Raw genomic sequence first — 15,918 nt, 5'->3', positions numbered from 1 at the left:
TCCTTTGTACAAAGATGCTGCCTTCACAAGCTGTAAGAATAAGGACTTCGAAGGTGAAGTTCAGTTCACGGTGTAGCTGCCCATAAAGCTCAAATGGTTGTTTGGTCATATGTACCTCGGAGCGGACTTGAAGCCGAACTCAAGATTTACTTTCACTTTAAAGAAGAATTGCAGGAATCAATATTTTATTTATTAAAACTACACTATATTACCAAAAGTATTGGGGCGCCTGGCTTTACACGCACATGAACTTTAATGGCATCCCAGTCTTATGCCCTGTACACACGGTCGGTAGGATTGCCATCTCATCCCTTTAAACCCAAACACATATGAATTACACAGGTTCTGAGACTAATTTAGTGCAGATAAAGCACTGATTGAGTTTAATTACCACCTTAAAGTGAAAACCCTTACAACACACGGTTTAGGAGATATACGGTTTAGGAGATATTTGCCGAAAGACAGGCACCGCTGTCTACAGCGCATGTGTTGTAGACAGTGGCTCGCAGGCGCACTGAGCGCGGCACCGTCAATGATGAATATGCCGCGCGTGGCGGCTCCCGTGTGCATTCGCGGGAGTGACGTCATCGTGGCTTCGCCGAATTACAGCGGCGGAGCAGCGAGACCCACCGAGAAGATGGATGCGCCGGACTACAGGGGAAAGTGGTGACTTCGCTGGCTCCTGTGTCAGGTTAGTGACACATAATGGGGTAGTATGCGATGCATAGTAGTCCATTATGCTTTACCTTTGCAGGGAATGAAAGAGGAAGTAAACTCATCAGGGTTTACTTCCTCTTTAATCAGCCTGTGTAATCAATATGTGTTCGGGTTTAAAGGGATGAGGTTGCAACTCTAACGGTCGGACATTCCGACGACAAAATGGCCCAAACTTGTCTTGCATACACACACAGTCGCACAAAATCCGATCGTTCAGACTTATAACACATACAACGGGACTATAAAGAGGCCAGTAGCCAATAGCTTTAGTCTCGTAATTTATTCTGAGCATGCGTGGCACTTTGTGCGTTGGAATTGTCTACACACGATCAGAATTTAAATGATCGGATTTTGTTGTCGGAAAATTTTAGATCCAGATCTCAAACTTTGTGTGTCGGAAATTCCGACAGAAAAAGTCTGATGGAGCCCACACACGATCATAATTGCCGACAACACAATCCAATCGCACATTTTCCGACGGAAAGTCCGACCGTGTGTGCAGGGCATTAATCTGTAGACTTTAATATTGAGTTGGCCCACCCTTTGCAGCTATAACAGCTTCAACTCTTCTGGAAAGGCTGTTCACAAGGTTTAGGAGTGTGTCTATGGGAATGTTTGACCATTTTTCCAGAAGTGCATTTGTGAGGTCAGACACTGATGGGGGACTAGAAGGCCTGGCTCGCAGTCTATGCTCTAATTCACCCCAAAGGTGTTCTATTGGGTTGATGCCAGGACTCTGTTCCTCCACCCCCAAACTTGCTCATCCATGTCTTTATGGACCTTGCTTTGTGCACTGGTCCAAATCATTTGGTGGAGGGGGGATTATGGTATTGTTTTTTTTTTCAGGGGTTGGGCTTTTTCCCCTTAGCTTGAGTGAACTAAGGGGTTCAGGGAACTCTTAAGGTGCCAGCATAACAAAACATTTTGGACAATTTCATGCTCCCTTTGTGGGAACAGTTTGGGGATGACCCCTTCCTGTTCCAACATGACTGCGCACCAGTGCACAAAGCAAGGTCCATAAAGACATGGATGAGCGAGTTTGGGGTTGAAGAACTTGACCAGCCTGCCATGTGCATGTGATGGCAGACGTACCAATACTTTTGGTAATATAGTGTATTATATAGTGTATGTATTTACCATACCTGACTAATGCTACCACCCCGACTGCCCACCTTGTCCAATCAGAGAATGCTTTGCATTCATTCAGAAACTGCAAAGCACTCTCTGTATAGAGCCTGTGCTGGGTAGTTGACCCCTGTTCAAAATGCAGGAGGGCAGCCGCTCAGCACAGGACCCAGAGCAAGTGTAGATCACTGGAGTAGCAGTGTCTACTGCAGTGATTTCCAGTTTCAAGGGACATCGGTCATGTATGGTGTATACATAGTTACATTGGTCCAAACTGGACCAATGTAACTATTTAGAAATATGTAGTACATAACTTGGAATTCATTTTTTAAAATAATCTAAACTAAAGTTCCATTGTCACAAACTGCGAGAGGGCAGGCTCTTTATTGCATGTAATGTCTCTTCTGCAATATAATACACCTACCTGCATGCTCGCAGTGTTCTCCTGCATGCAAACTGAGCTGCACATGTACAGCTCAGCTTACATCGTCATCATGGTCCCCATGTGCGTGGATAGCTGACTTCTGCTTATGTGCAGAAGTTACGTCATCCATGTAAATGTATGTCATGACTTTACAGTTAAATACTGGGGTTATGGCTGCAGCTAGATGCCATAACCCCGGTATCTTTTTTTTCTCAAGCGGTCAGCTTTCTGATAAAAATGATCCCGGGGCAGATTAGCTGCATGATCACTTTTATAGGAGGCAGGAGAGATGCCCCCCTCACGTCGCTTCCTGGTCGTTTACCAGAGCCGTCGGTACCCCAGAACCCATCCGGTGTGGGAAGTTGAGCGAGGGCAAGGTAGCCCTCACTCAGCTCTATGGCTTTGGAGGACCGGAGCGGTGAAGTCTGACAACACTTCCTGTTCTCGGGCATACAGAAAGGATTTTTTTTTCTTTTTCTTTAAGGCAATTTTTTTTTTTTTTGCTTTTAAAGGTAAGTGAGAGATCTAAGGTCTTTTTGATCACAGATCTCTCAATAAAGAGGACCTGTCATGCTTATTTATATTACAAGGGATGTTTACATTCCTTGTAATAGTAATAAAAGTGATAAAAAAAATAAAACTAAAGGGGCAATGTAAAACTAAAATATAAAAAGTAAAAGAAATAAGATTTTTTTTTTTAAAGCACCCCATCCATCCAAGCTCGCGCGCAGAAGCAAACGCATATGTACTTCACGCCCGCATATGTAAACCACATTTAAACCAAACATGTGAGGTATCACCATGATCGTTAGAGTGAGAGCAATAACTCTAGCCCTAGACCTTCTCTGTAACTCTAAATAAACCTACAAATATTGTTAAAGCATCGCCTATGGAGTTTAAGTACCATAGTTTATCTCCATTCCACGAGCATGCGCAATTTAAAGCATGACATGTTAGATATCTATTTACTCAGCGTAACATCATCTTTCATATTATACAAAAAAAAATAAAAAATTGGGCTAACATTACTGTTGTTTTTTAATTCATTAAAGTGTATTGTTTCCCCAAACATTGCGCTTGAAAAATCACTGCACAAATACAGTGTGACATTTTATTCTATAGGGTCTCTGCTAAAAAAAAAAAAAAAATATAATGTTTCGGGGTTCTAAGTAAGCACCGACTGCAAGTGTATATGGTTTTTATTTGGTAAAGTCCATTAATTCCAAAATCAAATGTTAAAGGAGAAGTCCAGCCAAAGCTTGTTTGGGTGCATTTCTCCTACGAATCACAGGGTGCAATTCATTTTGCACTCCTGTGACTCATTTAAAGCAGGAAGCGGACTGCTAGCTACAGAGGATCAGAAACCAGGAATACTCTGAAGATACTGGAGTGCTGAATACACATAAGCAGTATGTGAGTCTGTTGCAGCACTGAGGTGATGGGATCACGGGCCTAGTAGGGAAGGTTTCTTGAGTTGCTGATGCACTGGGAACACAGAGGCAACCTGGTAAAGTATTGCTGGTGCCCTCATGGAGTGTACAAGGCAGCCAGTTGCAGGGATGCTGGTGCTCACTTGGCGTATACAGGGCAGGTGGGAGCTGGCAAACTAGTGCTGAAATGGAGGATCACAGGGAATCACAGAGGTCCATAGTGGTGACTCTGGCTATAGAAGCTTAAGGTGATACCAACGGTTTTCTTTTTTGTTTAAAAATAACAAACATGTTATACTTACCTGCTCTGTGTAATGGTTTTGCACAGAGCAGCTTAGATCCTCCTCTTCTCGGGTTCCTCGCTGGCATTTCTGGCACCTCCCTCTTGCCAAGTGCCCCCCAGCAAGCAGCTTGCTATGGGGGCACCCAAGCTGCTGCTCTGTGTGTCCATTCAGACACGGAGCCATGATCTGGCCCCCACCCCCTCTGTCTCCTCATTGGCCCACTGACTTTGATTGACAGCAACAGGAGCCAATAGCACCTGTTGTTGTCGCAGACAATGAGAAGGGAGAGTCCCAAACAGCCGAGTCAAACTCACCACCATCTATAACCTATTTATCACTAACTCCCTGAACCTACTTGCAATTACTGAGACCTGGATTCAAGAATCTGACCTTCCTTCGCCTACTTCTCTTTCCTATGGTGGCCTCCTGTGGACTCACTCTCCCAGGCCTAGTGGACGGAAAGGAGGTGGGGTTGGAATCCTCCTATCCCCTAAAAGCACTTTTCAGGTTCTTTATCCACCCCCCTCTCTGTCCATCTCTTCATTTGAAGCTCCCTGTATTTGTCTATTTTCTCCAGTTTCATTGAGAATTGCTGTGATCTATCGGCCCCCTGGATCGGTATAAAACTTCCTTGATGACTTCTCTGCCTGGCTACCCTACTTTCTCTCCTCTGAAATTTCAACAATCATTTTTGGTGACTTCAACATCTCTTGTTAATCTTAACTCTCCTGCTACTTCTAAGCTGCTGAGCCTAACCTCCTCTTTTGCTCTAAAACAATGGACAAGTGCTTCAACTCATTCTGTTGGCAACTGCCTTGACCTCATATTCTCCTACCTATGCACTCTGCACACCCACTCCAATATTCCTTTTCCTCTATCTGATCACCACCTTATTAGTTTCACTCTGTCCTTGTCTGCCTCCTCCTTGCCTTCCAACTACCAAACTATTACCCGTAGAAACCTTCGTTATCTTAACCCTTCTCTTCTTTTTTTCTGCTACAGATTGTCTCTATGACAAAATCTCATCCTTGTCCTGCCCCAACTTGGCTACTTCTGTCTACAACAGTTCACTGTCATCCACCCTGGATACCTTCACCCCTCTCACTACGCACAGAATCAGGCCCCGACCGCTGCAACCCTGGCAGACAGACAATACCAGAAGCCTCAAAAAAAGCTCTTGAGCGTCTGTGGCGTAAAACTAAATCACAGCAAGATTTCAGCCAATATAAATCTGCCCTCCAAAAATACCATTCCTGCCTCCACACTGCCAAACAGACCTACTTTATCAATCTCATTAACACCCTCTCACGCAGTCCCCGTCAACTCTTTTCTACCTTTACCACTCTACTTCGTCCTCCATTACCCCCACCCATTAACTTACTCACTGTCCAGGAGATTGCTTATCACTTCAAAAATAAGATTGAAATGATTTGTCTCGAGAACTCCTCTCTACAGACATGTCCCTCACTTTACACTCCTTGTCCTCCTGCACAATCAATACTTCCCTCTTTTAACCCAGCTACTATAGAGAAAGTCACTAAACTTTTTTCTAATGCCCACCTAACCTCCTGCCCCTTGGACCCTGTTCCTTCTCAAATACTACGGTCACCATCTGACTCAATCCTACACTCCTTAACTTATATCTTCAACCTCTCACTCTCTACTGGCATCTTCCCCAACCCTCTAAAACATGCACTAGTCACTCCCATACCAAAAAAGGCCTCAGACCCCACCAATCTTAACAACTTAAGACCCATCTCTTTACTCCCTTTTGCCTCCAAACTCCTTGAACGTTTAGTCTACAACCGACTGACCAACCACCTCATTGATAATAAGCTTCTTGATCTCCTTTAGAATTTCGCCAACAGCACTCCACAGAAACTGCCCTCCTAAAACTCCCAAACGACTTACTAACCCAAAACCAACAGTCATTATTCCATACTCTTACTCTTGGACCTTTCTGCTGCCTTTGATACAGTTGACCACCCCCTCCTCCTCAAAAAACTCAATTTGCTTGGTCTCCATGGCTGCACTCTGTGCTGGTTTGAATCTTACCTATCTCATCGCACCTTCAGTGTCACTTAAAACTCCACTTCCTCTTCTCCAACTCCCCTTTCTGTTGGGGTCCCCCAAGGTTCTGTCCTTGGACCTCTACTATTCTCGATCTACACATCCTCCCTGGGTCGGCTGATAGCCTCCCATGGCTTTCACTACCATTTATATGCTGATGACACCCAAATCTATCTCTCTGCCCCTCAGCTCACCCCATCAATCTCCTCACGCATCAATGATCTACTAACAGACGTATCAGCCTGGATGTCAAACCACTTCCTCAAACTTAATCTAAAACCGAGCTCTTAATATTTCCTCCACCACGTGCACCTTCGCATGACTTCTCTGTCAAGATCAATGGCACATCTATCAGTCCGTCCCCACATGACAGGGTGCTAGGGGTAACCTTAGACTCCGAACTGTCCTTTCAGGCCCACATACAATCCCTGTCCAAATCATGCCACCTTAGCCTCCACAACATTTCCAGAATACGCCCCTTTTTAACTAATGACAGCCTGGTCATCTCTCGCCTCAACTACTGCAACTCCCTTCTTATTGGATTACCTTTACATAGACTATCCCCCTTCAGTCCATAATGAATGCCACTGCCAGACTCATCCACCTTACCAACCATTCAGTGTCTTCCACCCTCTCTGCCAATCCCTCCACTGGCTTCCACGCACCCAACGAATAAAATTCAAAGTACTAACAATAATTTACAAAGCCATCCATAACTCTGACCCTAGTTACATTACTAACCTAGTCCCAAAATACCAACCAAGCCGCTCTTTTTGGTCTTTCCAAGACCTCCTGCTCTCTAGCTCCCTTGTCACCTCCAGGATTTCTCCAGAGCTTCTCCCATCCTTTGGAACTCTCTACTCCAATTTGTCTGACTGTCCCCTAATCTATCCATCTTTAGACGATCCCTGAAAACCCTTTTCTTCAAAGAAGCCTATCCTGTTTCTAACTAACACTGCTTTCCTTCCTCCATAAGCTCATCCACCCACAGCTATTACCTTTTGTATCAATTGACCCTTCCTATTTAGATTGTAAGCTCTAATGAGCAGAGCCCTCTGATTCCTCTTGTACCAAATTGTAATGTAACTGTAATGTCTGCCCTCATGTTGTAAAGCGCTGCGCAAACTGTTGGTGCTATATAAAACCTGTATAATAATAATAATAATCAGCATTCCTATCCTCATGCGCTGTCACAGCTTGAGAAAGGGAGAGTCGGTAACCAACAATTCTGACAGGGCACATTTACACTGATAACCAGGGCACTGATTATCAATGCAGCCCCATCAGTGCCAATCAGTACCCATCATTGCAGCTTATCAGTGCCCATCAGTGCAGCCTATCAGCGTTTATCAGTGTCACCTATCAATACCGCCTATCAGTGCCTCCTCATCCACCTATCAGTGCCCATCAGTGCCCCCAATCAGTGCCCATCAGTGCCGCCTCATCAGAGACCATCAGTGCTGCCTCATCAGTGCCGCCTCATCAGTGTCCATTAGTGCAGCCTATCAGTGCCCATCAATGCAACCTCATCAGTGACCATCAGTGCTGCTTCATCAGTGACCATTAGTGCCGCCTATCAGTGCCCATCAGTCCCACCAATCAGTGCACATCAGTGCTGCTTATCAGTGCCCATTAGTGCCACCAATCAGTGCTCATCAGTGCCCATCAGTGCTGCATATTGTTGCAAAAATGTACTGCATGCCTTTCTGCAGTAACTCCACTGAAGTCTATTGAACCAAAAAAAAAAAAAAAATCTATTTTGCATGTAAAAAGTCCCTGACCCTTTCCAAAAATTAAGAAGCTGAAAAAAGCTTAGATGTGAACGTGTCCCATAGGAAACCACGTTGAACTGTAGTGAATTTCTGCATTAGGCAAAAAGCAACAAAAAACACATAGGTGTTAACCAGACCTTAGTCAAATTGTATTCAGTAGCTTGCACACCTGGCGTCCAATTAACCACTTCAGCCCCGGACCAATTTTCAGCCTAAGGACCAGAGGTCTTTTTACACTTTTGCACTGCACTGCTTTAACTGGTAATTGCGCAGTCATGCAATGTTGTACCCAAACGAAATTTGCGTCCTTTTCCTCCCACAAATAGAGCTTTCTTTTGATGGTATTTGATTGCCTCTGCGATTTTTATTTTTTGCGATATAAATGGAAAAAGACCGAAAATTTTGAGAAAAAAAGATATTTTCTACATTTTGTTATAAGAAAAATCGAATAAACTAAATTTTAGTCATATATTTAGGGCAAAATTTATTCAGCCACATGTCTTTAGTAAAAAAAATGTCAATAAGCGTATATTTATTGGTTTGCGCAAAAGTTATAGCGTCTACAAATTAGAGTACATTTTCTGGAATTTACACAGCTTTTAATTTATGACTGCCTATCTCATTTCTTGAGGTGCTAAAATGGCAGGGCAGTACAAACCCCCCCAAATGACCCCATTTTGGAAAGTAGACACCCCAAGGAAATTGCTGAGGGGCATGTTGAGCCCATTGAATATTTTTTTTTTGTGATTGAATAATGACACAAAAAAAAAAAAGTTTACAAAAAGTTGTCACTAAATGATATATTGCTCACACATGCCATAGTTATATGTGGAATTGCACCCCAAAATATATTCTGCTGCTTCTCCTGAGTACGGGGATACCACATATGTGGGACGTTTTTGGAGTCTAGCTGCGTACGGTACCCCGAAAACCAATCACTGCCTTCAGGGTTTCTAAGGGTGCTAATTTTTGATTTCACTCCTCACTACCTATCACAGTTTCGAAGGCCATAAAATGCCAAAATAACACAAAACCCCCCCAAATGACCCCATTTTGGAAAGTAGACACCCCAAGCTATTTACTGAGAGGCATGTTGAGTCCATGAAATATTTTATATTTTGCCACAAGTTGCAGGAATATTACAATTTTTTTTTTGCACAAAGTTGTCACTAAATGATATATTGCTCACACATGCTATGGGCAGAAGTCAAATTACACCCCAAAATAAATTCTGCTGCTTCTCCCGAGTACGGGGATACCACATGTGGGGGACTTTTTGGGAGCCTAGCCACGTATGGGACCCTGAAAACCAAGCACTGCCTTCCGGATTTAAATATAAAACGCTACCAAAAAAAAACTGTTAGCGATCGCAGGGATCAGGCCTGACTCTGCGATCGCTGCAGTTATGTGTTTAGTGTTTTGTAAGTGACAGTGATCGATCGATACTGCACTTGGGTGGGCTGGGCAGAGGGGCAAAACGCAGGTGCTAGCAGGTATCTGGGCTGATCCCACTAACAATGCATTTTTTTGGAACCCTAAACTGCTGGGGACGCTAGTATAGATCTGATCAGATATTGATCTGTTCAGATTCTATACCACTACGGGAGGTTTATGCTTTGCGTGTGGGTGTTAGCGGTACTGGCACTAGCCTAGCGCTGCCTGGGGCGACTCAGACCCTGACCCTAAAACCTAATTGATATCACCCGTCGGGTGAGCAGGGGGTTAAACCTTTATTGGGTAATAAATGGTGGGTGCCCTGATGCTATAAAAAGCAAACTAACTAACCAGAGTCACCCGTAACACTTATACGGTGATCACTGGTGAAAGGGTTAACTAGGGGCAATCAGGGGGTTCAAATTTTTATTAGGTAGTATATGGAGGTCCCTGGCGCTATATAAACACCTGACGGGGAACCTAAATAACTAACTTGCTAACCAGCGTCACCAGTGACACTTATACGGTGATCGCTGGTGAAAGGGTTAACTAGGGGCAATCAGGGGGTTAAAACCATTATTGGGTAGTATATGGGGGTACCTAGCGCTATAAAAACCTGGCGGTGAACCTAAAAAAATAACTAGCTACCTAGCGACACTAGTGACACTAATGCAGCGATCAGAAAAATGATCGCTTAGTGACACTGGCAAAAGGGGGTGAAAGGGTTAACTAGGGGCAATCAGGGGGTTAAAACCATTATTGGGTAGTATATCGGGGTACCTAGCGCTATAAAAACCTGGCAGTGAACCTAAAAAAATAACTAGCTATCTAGCGACACTAGCGACACTAATGCAGCGATCAGAAAAATGATCGCTTAGTGACACTGGCAAAAGGGGGTGAAAGGGTTAACTAGGGGCAATCAGGGGGTTAAAACAGTTATTGGGTAGTATATCGGGGTACCTAGTGCTATAAAAACCTGGCGGTGAACCTAAAAAAATAACTAGCTACCTAGCGACATTAATGCAGCGATCAGAAAAATTCGGGGTGGGTTTGTGTGCCTGTGTGTTAGTTAGTGTCAGTGTAGTGTTTGGTGCAGACTTACTGTGTCCTCTCCTCGTAGTCCGGTCAATAAGACCGCCCCGAGGAGAATGACATCACTTCCTCCCTGCCTGTGTATACAATACACAGTGGGAGGAAGCTTCTCATTCGCCAGGAGCGATCGAGAGGGGATGGCCAGAAACCAACGGCCATCCCCTCATCCCGGATCGCTCCTGAAGCGAACCGGACTGCCGCATCCAGCGGTAGAGGGTCCGATCGGACCCCCCACCCGCTGGAAGGCAAGCACGTACATGTACGTGCTTGTGCCTGTACATGCCATTGTGATGACATACAATGGCATGCGGCGGTCGTTAAGTGGTTAATGAAGTTTGGAGGTGTGGTTTAGAGCTACTTTGATAAAAAAAATTCAAACATTTTAAGATGGCTGTTCATAAGAAGCATTAGCTGATGTGAATCATGCCTCGCAAAAGAGGAGCTCTTTGAAAACAGATGATCAAGAGTAATTGATCTGCATAACGCTGGAAAGGGATACAAAGCAAACCCAAAGTGTTTAGGCATTCATCAGTCGGAAATTAGACAAACTGCCCATACTGTGGCTACTGAAGAACCCACAAATAACAGTTAAAAGCTTGAAGGCATCATTGGAACTAGCACACACAGCTGTTCATGAGTCTACCATGAGTCTTCTGTAAGTCTTTGAACAGCATGGTGTCTATGGCAGAACACAAGAGAGGAAGCTGCTGCTCTCCAAAAAAAAACATTGCTGCGTGCCTGAAGTTTGCCAAAGAGCAAACCACAATGTTACTGGGAAAATGTTTTGTGGACTGATGAAACAAAAGTTGAATAGATTGGGAAGAATACTCAGCACTATGTATGGCACAAAAAGGGCACAGCTCACCAGCATCATAACATCACCCCAACGATGAAGTGTGGTGGAGGGAACATCATGATCTGGGTTTGCTTCATTGCCTCAGGCCATGGACCACGTGTCATCATTGAGTGAAAAATTAATTCCCAAGTTTATCAATATATCCTACAGGATATCAAGGTGGCTGTCCATCAGCTGAAGCTTAGTAAAGGTTGGGTGATGTAGCAGGACAATAACCCTAAGCATCAAAGTAAATCCACCACAAACTGGCTCCAGAAAAAGCAAATGCACCCTTTGGAGTGGCCCAGTCAGAGTCCAGACCTTAAACTCATAGAGATACTGTGGAATGACCTCAAAAGAGATGTTCACTAGACATCCTACAAAGCTGAAGCAGTTTTGTAAAGAGGAATGGTCAAAAATTCCTCCTGAATGTTGTGGAGGTCTGATCCAGAGCTACCGAAAGTGCTTGCTTGAAGCCATTGCTGCCAAAGGAGGTCTGACCCGCTATTAACTCCAAGGGTTCACTTATATTTTCCTCCAGAATGAATTTACCACTTGTCGCCAAATCATGTACCTGTACGTCATTGGCTTCAAGTGGTTGTACTGGGGTGATACCTGCAGCTGTAGGCATCACCCTGTTACAGTTTTTTTTAGGGCTCGCAGTCGGCTCTCTAGTAATAACGACCGATGCGGGTAAGCAGCTGCTCGGCTGTTATTACAAGCAGCGCGAAGGGTCATCTCCCCTCCCGCCTCTTTCCGCTGCCTGCCCGTGCTCTCCCGTCCCACCAGGAGACCTGAGTGACCAGCTAGCAAATCCGTCGGCTGGCCCGGAGACCCGAACAAAGCTTGGGAATTGGCTTTGATCGGGTCTAGGATGTAGTAACTGGGGATCCAGCAGCGCCAGTTTTCAAGACTCTAAAGCAGGGCTCGAGTCCTGCGGGAACGCATGGGAACGGCGTTCCCGTACTATTCCCACAGCGGGGACGCCGTTCCCATTAGCTGCCTGAGGGCTGAGGCTATGCAGCGCGTAGTTCGCCGCCGCTCCTCAGCCGCCGAGTGACTGGTTGCTAGGCAGGGGCCGCTCCGCATCTAGCAACCGGTCACATGACTTCGGCCGTGCACGTGGGCACGCACTGGCGCGAGTCAGTGGGCAGGCTGACACACGCTGCGCGCCTGCTTGGATCCGGAGTTCCGGACTGTCCCCTCCCCTCTACCCAGTGCCAGTCAGTCCTGGCCTCCTGGGGCCACACGCTGCACTTTTCCAGTTTACTTCTCCTTCTCTACCAGGTTAGTCACTAGTGTGTAAGTTGTACTCTGCAATACCCTGCCAATACTCATCAATACTCTGCAATACCCTGCCAATACTCATCAATACTCTGCAATACCCTGCCAATACTCATCAATACTCTGCAATACCCTGCCAATACTCATCAATACTCTGCAATACCCTATCAGTATCAATACTCTGCAATACTCTGCAATACCCTATCAATACTCTGCAATACCCTATCAATACTCTGCAATAGCCTGCCAATACTCTGCAATACCCTGCAATACCCTATCAGTATCAATACTCTGCGAATACTCTTCAATACCCTATCAATACTCTGCAATACCCTGCCAATACTCTGCAATACCCTATCAATACTCTGCGATACCCTATCAATACTCTGCAATACCCTATCAATACTCTGCAATACCCTATCAATACTCTGCAATACCCTGCCAATACTCACCAATACTCTGCAATACCCTGCCAATACTCATCAATACTCTGCAATACCCTATCAGTATCAATACTCTGCAATACTCTGCGAAAACTCTGCAATACCCTATCAATACTCTGCAATACCCTATCAATACTCTGCAATACCCTGCCAATACTCTGCAATACCCTATCAATACTCTGCGATACCCTATCAATACTCTGCGATACCCTGCCAATACTCTGCAATACCCTATCAGTATCAATACTCTGCAATACCCTGCCAATACTCTGCAATACCCTATCAATACTCTGCAATACCCTATCAATACTCTGCAATACCCTGTCAATACTCTGCAATACCCTATCAATACTCTGCGATACCCTATCAATACTCTGCGATACCCTGCCAATACTCTGCAATACCCTATCAGTATCAATACTCTGCAATACCCTGCCAATACTCTGCAATACCCTATCAATACTCTGCAATACCCTATCAATACTTTGTAATACCCTGCCAATACTCTGCAATACCCTGCCAATACTCTGCAATACCCTATCAATACTCTGCAATACCCTGCCAATACTCTGCAATACCCTGTCAATACTCTGCAATACCCTGCCAATACTCTGCACTACCCTATCAATACTCTGCAATACCCCGCCAATGCTCTGCAATACATACCCTGCCAATACTCTGCAATACCCTGCCAATACTCTGCAATACATACCCTATCAATACTCTGCAATACCCTGCCAATACTCTGCAATACATACCCTATCAATACTCTGCAATACCCTGCCAATACTCTGCAATACATACCCTATCAATACTCTGCAATACCCTGCCAATACTCTGCAATACATACCCTATCAATACTCTGCAATACCCTGCCAATACTCTGCAATAAATACCCTATCAATACTCTGCAATACCCTGCCAATACTCTGCAATAAATACCCTATCAATACTCTGCAATACCCTGCCAATACTCTGCAATACATACCCTGCCAATACTCTGCAATACCCTGCCAATACTCTGCAATACCCTGCCAATAGTCTGCAATACCCTGCCAATACTCTGCAATACCCTATCAATACTCTACAATACATACCCTATCAATACTCTGCAATACATACCCTGCCAATACTCTGCAATACCCTATCAATACTCTGCAATACCCTGCCAATACATACCCTGCCAATACTCTACAATACTCTGCCAATACTCTACAATACATACCCTGCCAATACTCTGCAATAACCTGCCAATACTCTGCAATAACCTATCAATACTCTGCAATACTGTGCCAATACTCTGCAATACCCTGCCAATACTCTGCAATACCCTATCAATACTCTGCAATACCCTGCCAATACATACCCTGCCAATACTCTGCAATACCCTGCCAATAGTCTGCAATACCCTGCCAATAGTCTGCAATACCCTGCCAATACTCTGCAATACCCTATCAATACTCTACAATACATACCCTATCAATACTCTGCAATACCCTGCCAATACTCTGCAATACATACCCTGCCAATACTCTGCAATACCCTATCAATACTCTGCAATACCCTGCCAATACATACCCTGCCGATGCTCTGCAATACTCTGCCAATACTCTTCAATACATACCCTGCCAATACTCTGCAATACCCTGCCAATACTCTGCAATACTCTGCCAATACTCTTCAATACATACCCTGCCAATACTCTGCAATACCCTATCAATACTCTGCAATACCCTGCCGATACTCTTCAATACTCTGCCAATACTTATTCCTGTTTGTGGGATATTTTCTAATGGGCTGTGTAACAGAATTTGGAACAGGGTGTATTTGTGGTAGAAATTCCCTGCGAGGGAAAGATCATCACCCATTGTGTTGATTGTTTTGTTTGACACGTTATTTTGTTTTTGTAAACTGGCACTTTACAATAAATGTTGTACTGTATTTTCTGTGAAGTATATATGCATATGAGTGTACCTTTTTTTTTTTTTTTTGGTGGGGGAATGGATCTTGGGTGCGAGTTCCCACACTTTTTTTCCCAGGACTTGACCCCTGCTCTAAAGTATTCAAAAACGCCAATCTTGGCATTTTGAATACTTTTAAGTGCAGAAGAGGGGTTTGGGGACCCCAGATCCCGTCATAAAAAGTACCTGTCACTGCTTATGACAGTCACAAAAGATGTTTACATTGCTTGTGACAGCAATAAAAGTGATAAAAAAAATAAAAAAGCAAAGGGACAGTGTAAAAAAATAAAAAATAAAAATAAAACATTTTTAAAGCTCCCTATCCCTCCTCTGTAATTCTAAACCGGTTACCGTAAAAAATTTTATTGCATCGCCTAGGGAGATTTTTAAGTAACTTTTTGACGCCATTCCATGAGTGTGCGCAATTTTAAAGCATGACATGTGATTGCCCTGTACACACAGTTGGACTTTCCGATGGAAAAGGTCCGATCGGATTATGTTATCGGAAAATCAGATCGTGTGTGGGCTCTATCGGACTTTTTCCGTTGGAAATCCAGACAAAAAAACTGTGAGAGCTGGATCTAAAATTTTCCGACAACAAAATCCGATCAGACTTTTTCCGATCGTTTGTAGAGAATTCCGATGGACAAAGTGCCACGCCATGCTCAGATTAAATTACGAGACCAAAGCTATTGACTACTGGCCTCTACGTAGTCCCGTCGTACGCAATGAACGTCACCTCGTTCCGAACGATCAGATTTTCCAACAACTTTGTCCAACTGTGTGTATGCAACACAAGTTTCGGACAAAATCCGTCAGAAAAAATCAGATGGATTTTGTGGTCGAAATGTCCGACCCATGTGTACAAGCATAAGGTATCTATTTACTCGGCTTAACATCATCTTTCACATTATACAACAAGTTTGGCTAATTTTACTGTAAACGTTTTATTATATCTTTTCATGTGACAACAACAATGAAGAAATGACACTTTGCTACAAGTCTGCTAAAGTAGTGAGTGTACAGCTTGTATAACAGTATAAATTT

This window comes from Lithobates pipiens, unplaced genomic scaffold (assembly GCF_037356315.1).
Source record: "Lithobates pipiens isolate NorthernLeopardFrog02 unplaced genomic scaffold, aLitPip1_a1.2 Scaffold_30, whole genome shotgun sequence".
Classification (NCBI taxonomy): Eukaryota; Metazoa; Chordata; class Amphibia; order Anura; family Ranidae; genus Lithobates; species Lithobates pipiens.
Note: the sequence above shows the minus strand (reverse complement) of the source record.